The 7,210-nt window shown below is 39.0% G+C and overlaps 1 long non-coding RNA gene across 2 annotated transcripts; it reads left to right on the top strand.

The window, feature by feature from the left end:
• Positions 1-577: 577 nt before the first annotated feature.
• LOC134074660 (uncharacterized) lies at positions 578-5,390 on the top strand. Of its 2 annotated transcripts, XR_009937872.1 has the most exons (5): positions 578-611; positions 1,573-1,635; positions 1,853-1,998; positions 3,297-3,383; positions 5,305-5,390. It is a non-coding gene; the product is annotated as an uncharacterized LOC134074660 (long non-coding RNA). The 2 variants fall into 2 exon arrangements; XR_009937871.1 differs by lacking the exon at positions 578-611 and having other exon boundaries at positions 1,175-1,635.
• The last annotated feature ends 1,820 nt before the right edge of the window (positions 5,391-7,210 follow it).

Raw genomic sequence — 7,210 nt, 5'->3', positions numbered from 1 at the left:
GAGTTAGTATACTTTTTGAAAGTGTACATTTGATTTCAACTAATTGGTGGTAATGTATCAATTTACTGTAGTCTACCAATGGAAAGTGTTTTTACATTGTTAGGCTGATTTCTGAAAGAGTAATGTGATTAAATGTTGCAGTGTGGACGAAGTAAGTTTATTTTGTACAAATAATATTTTTTTCATTTGGCTCCACATCTTGGTGAGGTAATACATAAGTCTACACTATCACCACCATGTATTAATAAACACTTGATTGACAGAAAAGTCACTTTGAGAACAGTAGCCTAATTATTTTTACAGATATTGTATTTACATGTCAATTCAGTATCAGAATCTCAGTACTTGGCAGTACTCACTCTCAAAAAAATGAAATCTCACTATTGCTCATCTTAATTAATCCTTTTTCGTAGGATTTACACAATAAAATTAGGTTTCTAGGTGAAAAGGAGTCAGTTATGCGAAATGCATTCGTGTTTGGAGGAAATATGTCACTCTATGGTCGCCGTAGAAGCATTATTTCAAAACGCACAAACGAGGATCTCTGGCTTTTGGCAGGTCTGCCCAGAGCCTCTGGGTCTGCCTCTTCTCCCTCACTCGTGGATTGTAAGGTATGTATTTGCTATACACACAGTGTTCTTATTTTGAGTTCGGTGTAATTTTAGGGAGTTTAGCATGACAACAAACCTGGGAAACATGATACAATTCTAACGTTAGCCTGAGATGATTAGCTGCTAGCTACTTAGCCGCCCACATGAGGTTCAGCAGATCTCATGTGGGCGGCTAAGTAGCTAACAGCTAATCATCTCAGGCTAACGTTAGAATTGTATCATGTTTCCCCAGGTCAGTTTTACTCCCTGCCGAAAATAGGGGTGGTTATGCCTTGATGGGATTGTTTCATAAAACACAATTGAATGTTCATGGATGTGACCAGGTCAGGACGACTTCATGTGTTTGCTGTTTCATGCAGCTAGCAGTTAACGGCTAACATAAGATAGCCGCTAGCTAGCCCCGCACAAACCCAGCCTATGTTTATGTGTTAGGCTTAGAATACTAATAGTTAGATTATTATCTGAAAAGTTTAATGTTTAAACGTAGGTTCAGGCCAGTCTGTGTTACCAAATTGTCCTTATGTGTCATGAACAATTTGCGTTGTTACAGACACTAAAGTTCGTCCACAAACATTTGAATTATTTGAATGTCCGTGTAGCAAACTACACCATCTTGCCTAGTCTCTCTGTAACGTTAATCACGTGCAGACTATCTTTGAAGGACAAGTTACACAAACCTTAGACTTGTCATTATTTTTGTATGATGTGATCAGCATTATTGTAGGCTACTTGCTCTCATTCGACTTCTATATTAAACGAGTAAAGCAAGTAAGTTTTTCATGATCATGGTAGAGGCTGCCTACTCAATGTTTGAGTGATTTGTTAATCACAAACAAGCCTCAATGTAATTAAATGTTTTCTTCCCAACTTTTAATTCAAATTCTAAAAGATTTCAGTAATCTGATATTATTATAGTTTTGCATGGTGTAAATTTGTTGAGTTTGATATACTTTCTCCACAGACGTGGGAGTGCAGAGTGCAAGACATCAGCGTCATTGAGGTCTCTCTTACAGAAGCATTACAGGTTAGCTCATGGTTACTTTTGCGGTAGACACCCATACCTATGTGCATAATTATTCTCATTGTCCCTGTTTATTATAAGCATGGAATGCTCTTCATAGTCACTGAAGCAGATATCATACTTAGATCAATGTTTCCTGTATGCTAATTGTAATTCTTTCTACAAATGCTGGGTTGTTTTGTACATTCTTTCTGTCCCCTCTACCCCTGTATGGTTCAAGATGTGCAGAATTTCACACGCATTGTGCAACTGAAGTCCAAGTTTATGCCAGAACTTGACATCTGCTCCAGGCTGTCTGCTGAGTGCCATAGGAAGGGAGGAGAAACAAGACATAAGAATAAGGAGATCATGGCTGCCATTGATCGGGTTAGTGAGAAGTTGTTTTGTGCCTCCCACTTTGAAAACCAATATTAGGCCATGAGCTACAGGGCCGTAACATGCACCTGTCAACGAAACATTTTTGACCATGCTGACATGACGAATTTGAATGTTAACATTTACATTTTTGGGTTGCACTACCTGTTTCTACCCCATGAATAGATTTGCATTGAAGATCAATGTGTTCCAAAAAATCTCTCAATACATTGGAAATGCATTATATGAACCTCTACATGTGATTACGTAAACACACCTTGTCACATGCCCCACCTCTCTCTAAGTCATGAGCATTACATACATCTTATAATGCATTTCCAATGTATTGAGAGTCTTTTGAAACTCCTCTATCCATGGAGCAGTAAACAGGCATTGCATCCCAATACCCAAATCTCCAAGTTAAAGGGATATTCCGCCATTTTTGGACATACGCTCATTGTCCACCTCCCCTCGAGCAAAACAATCGATATTTACCTTGTTCTCGTTCATCCAGCCATTCTGTGAGTCTGGCGATACAACTTTTAGCTTCAGCCTAGCATAGATCATTGAATCGGATTAGACCATTAGCTTCTCGCCTGCTAGCTTCATGTTTAAAAGTGACTAAGATTTCTGGTAATTTCCCCATTTAAAACTTGTCTCCTCTCAAGTTAGAAAGTGCAATAAGACCAACTGAAAATGAAACCTGGCGTTTTTCTAGGCTGATTTGACATGGAACTACACTCTCATCTGGCGTAATAATCGAGGCAACTTGCAAACGTACCATAAGCGCAGTGATATCGTACGCAGCATCTGAAAATAGTCCCCATAGACAACAAGCAGTAGTAGTGCCAGTAGTGTGCAAGTTGCCTTGATTATTACGCCAGATGAGAGTGTAGTTCCATATCAAATCAGCCTAGAAAAACGCCAGGTTTCATTTTCAGTTGGTCTTATTGCACTTTCTAACTTGAGAGGAGACACGTTTTAAATGAGAAAATTACCAGAAATCTTAGTCACTTTTAAACATGAAGCTAGCAGGCGAGAAGCTAATGGTCTAATCCGATTCAATGATCTATGCTAGGCTGAAGCTAAAAGTTGTATCGCCAGACTCGCAGAATGGCTGGATGAACGGGAACAAGGTAAATATCGATTGTTTTGCTCGAGGGGAGGTGGAAAATGAGCGTATTTCCAAAAATGGCGGAATATCCCTTTAACATTGGGGGATTGCACGGTAAAGGCATAGTAAACATTAAGATGCTTAATTTGTACGTGTAAGTAAAGTAGTGGTGTTATTATATTTCCCTGTTTTGCAGAATCCTATCATTGGCTCGTTGAGAGTTTGCCACCTGCAAGCACTTGTTGTGTACTTGAAGGCCCTGAGAAACTCAAAGGAATACCTGGTAAGTGTAAATGAATATCCCAAAAAACAGTGTAAATTCGGTGAAAATGGACCTCAGACTCTCTTTCTGCATGAAAATGCATCAAAGAAGTCGTGGAGACGGACAGTATTTTTCATTGATGAAGCACTATAGAGCTTGCATCGGCGTACACTATATTGCCAAAAGTATAGTGATGTCAATAGACATCCCATTCTTAATTCATAGAGTTTAATATGATGTTGGTCCACCCTTTGCAGCTATAGCTTTTTTGACCATTCATCCAGAAGCGCATTTGTGAGGTTGTACATTGATGTTGGACGAGGTGGCTCTCAGTCTCTGCTCTAATTCATCCCAAAGGTGTTCTATTGGGTTGAGGTCAGGACTGTGCAGGCCAGTTAACACTAAACTCTGTCATCCATGTCTTTGCGGACCTAGCGTTGTGCACTGGTGCACAGTCATGTTGGAACAGAAAGGGGCAATTCCCAAAACTGTTCCCACAAAGTTGGGAGCATGGAATTGTCCAAAATCTCTTACTGTTCCAACATGACTGTGCATCAGTGTGCAAAGCAAGGTCCATAAAGACGTGAATGATATAGTTTGGTGTGTATGAACTTGACTGGCCTGCACACAGTCCTGACCTCAACCATGACGTACGAAATTAAAATAGCTCATCATCATCACATACCCTTCACCATACCTAGAGATTGGCATGGTGTTTTTTTTTTTCTTCCAGTTATTAGCTGGTTTGATGCTCATTGGGCTCAATGCCAACCCGGCTAATAGGCTAACTGAAATCATCATACCAGTCTCTAGGGCCGTGTTCAGACTGTCAACCAAAATCCGATTTTTAAGCCCATTCCGATTTGAATCGGATGTCACTTTTGTAGTCTGAACAGTGACAGGTCACATGAAATCCGATTTTTCAAAATCACATCCAGGATAGTTTCATATCGCATTCGTATCGGATATGGACAGATGCGTCTCAGTCTGAACAGCTCCCAACACTCAGATCGGATTTGACTGTCCGTGACGTGACTTTACGTGCGTGACCGCCCACCTATTTCGAGTTGTGGAGCAACGTTACGGCTATGTCTTTTGACCATGTTATATTAAACGTGACTTATCAATACTCAATGCTAAATATAGCATTATACAGTCTCTGCTCTGTTTCAGGGAAGTTGCAAGAATCCACATTGTTCTATTAAATAATTAAACAGCCTTCCAACAGTTTGAAGCGGAGCTTGCCACTGATTAGTTTCGGTTTCTGTCGCGCAAATACGCACACGTATGCATGCATTCAATGAACACTCACCTAGTTGTATTGTTCTATGTTTAATCATACCAAATTAGCAAGTATTTACTCCTGATGGCAGAAATGTTTGTTTTCGTTGCTACAGCAACCTGTCAGATCTGTTACTAATGTGACCCAGTCTGAACAGAGCCATATCCGATTTGGACACTTGCTAAAGGCAGTATGAACAGTCAGCCCTAAAAATCGGATATGAGAAGGAATCAGATTTGAATCAGATTCGTCTGCAGTCTGAACACGGCCTAAGTATGGTGAAGGGTATGTGATGTGGGGCTATTTTAATTCCAAAGGCTGAGGATACTTTATCAGGATGCCTAGTATACTGGATCCATGAAATAAGTGGCTTTTAAAGATAGAAATCTTCCTGCCTCTATGGGAATTTAACATATGGGAGCAAATACTTATGACCCCTGTATTTTAAGGAAGAACATTTATTTATTTGCTATACATTTCATTCACAAAGACAATTGGTGTCCTTAAAGGTTGGATATTTCCTAATTTTTTTAGTCAACTTTAGCATGGGTTCAAATACTTATCCTCGCTGTATATGCTCTATTTTCTGACACAATGTGATACTTATTCTTTGTATCATAATGTGATACTGACCCTTTTTATATTGCATCCTTGTTTTAGAGCTGCCAGGACTGGTGTCATCACTGAAAGCGGTCATAAACAACATGGCAGATTCATCTATTTCCTCCAGCCAAAGCGACTCACCACGCACAAGCAGTGAGACTTGCAGTGAGGACATGGTATTATGACTGAAGGACCTTGAACCGATCCCTCATTAGCATTGTGCAGGCCCTCCATGATTTTGCGATCTTGCACGTTCACCAATTCATGCAAATTCAGGGACTTTGCTGCATTTGCGTGTTGTAATATTCAATAAATGTGAATGGTGATGTGTAGTTATGTTCCTGTTATTGTGTTATTAGCATTATATATCCTTTGCTTGAATTATGTATTTTTGTAATTTTATTGTAATAAAGTTCCCTTTCTGAAATGAGATTTGTAATCTGTTGTAATGCACTTGAAATTAATTGTAATGTAATACACTTAAAGTGTAATATCGACATGTATGCCAAAGTATAACAATATGGGAATTAAAGTACACTTGAAATTAATTGTAATGTAATACACTTAAAGTGTAATATCGACATGTATGCCAAAGTATAACAATATGGGAATTAAAGTACAGATAAAATATACTTCAAAGACGGTTCTTTTCTACAATAAAATATAATAATATTGCACTGAAAGTATGTGTCTATGATGTTTAGCTTGTAATTGAACTTCACTTGAAATATGTTATCATTGTCATAGTGGGACACTTTAAATGCACTAAATATAGTACGGAAGTGCATTTGTAGATCACTTGAAATATTAAAGAGGCATACTAAATTAACATACTTTATAGTAATAATTAGTATGATAACAGTATGTACAAAATGTACTTAAACTCAACTGTAAGTTGAGCTCCAATTATTTTTTAAGTGTATTTCTATTAGAATGGTCATACAATGTAATTGTACTGTAAGTATGCTTAATTGCTCATTTTAATTAGTGTACTTCAGTGCACTTGAAGTTTGTAAATAGTTGTTCCAATTTAGCATACCCTACACACTTGAAGTATAGTGAAGTTTGTATTACGATGAACTTAATACATACTTTAATATACTTAAATATACTTGGATTTGACGAAAAAAGTACACACTGTACTTATTACACTCTGAAAAAGTATATTTTCAATAGTTTTTTTTTTTACCTGGGTTCACTTTTCCTTCATAGCTTGAAATTGGAAGGTCTTAGAAGCTTGAAACCAAGCGCATACAACACAAAGGGCCTCAATGAGCTACTGGCCGCTCACTGGTGGCTCCAGCGCACGCGGTTCAGTCGCATCATTCACTCTGATGTGGTGTTCGTGAAGTTGGGTGTTGAGGTGCATGTACTGCATTGTGACAGAAAGTCACTTTACAACATCTTACAAGCCCAAAGTGGATTTTGAAAAAAGTTTCCACGAGCGCATGTTTTGGCCGTCTCAGCCAACTGTCATGAAATATGAAAAGTAAACGTGTCTTCACTTTTCCTTCATAGCTTGAAATTGGAAGGTCTTAGAAGCTTGAAACCAAGCGCATACAACACAAAGGGCCTCAATGAGCTACTGGCCGCTCACTGGTGGCTCCAGCGCACGCGGTTCAGTCGCATCATTCACTCTGATGTGGTGTTCGTGAAGTTGGGTGTTGAGGTGCATGTACTGCATTGTGACAGAAAGTCACTTTACAACATCTTACAAGCCCAAAGTGGATTTTGAAAAAAGTTTCCACGAGCGCATGTTTTGGCCGTCTCAGCCAACTGTCATGAAATATGAAAAGTAAACGTGTCTTCACTTTTCCTTCATAGCTTGAAATTGGAAGGTCTTAGAAGCTTGAAACCAAGCGCATACAACACAAAGGGCCTCAATGAGCTACTGGCCGCTCACTGGTGGCTCCAGCGCACGCGGTTCAGTCGCATCATTCACTCTGATGTGGTGTTCGTGAAG

The sequence above is a fragment of the Sardina pilchardus genome, unplaced genomic scaffold (assembly GCF_963854185.1).
Source record: "Sardina pilchardus unplaced genomic scaffold, fSarPil1.1 HAP1_SCAFFOLD_81, whole genome shotgun sequence".
In the NCBI taxonomy this organism is placed as follows: domain Eukaryota; kingdom Metazoa; phylum Chordata; class Actinopteri; order Clupeiformes; family Clupeidae; genus Sardina; species Sardina pilchardus.
The sequence above is the reverse complement of the archived record's forward strand: the minus strand, read 5'-3'. Positions and strand labels throughout refer to the sequence as shown.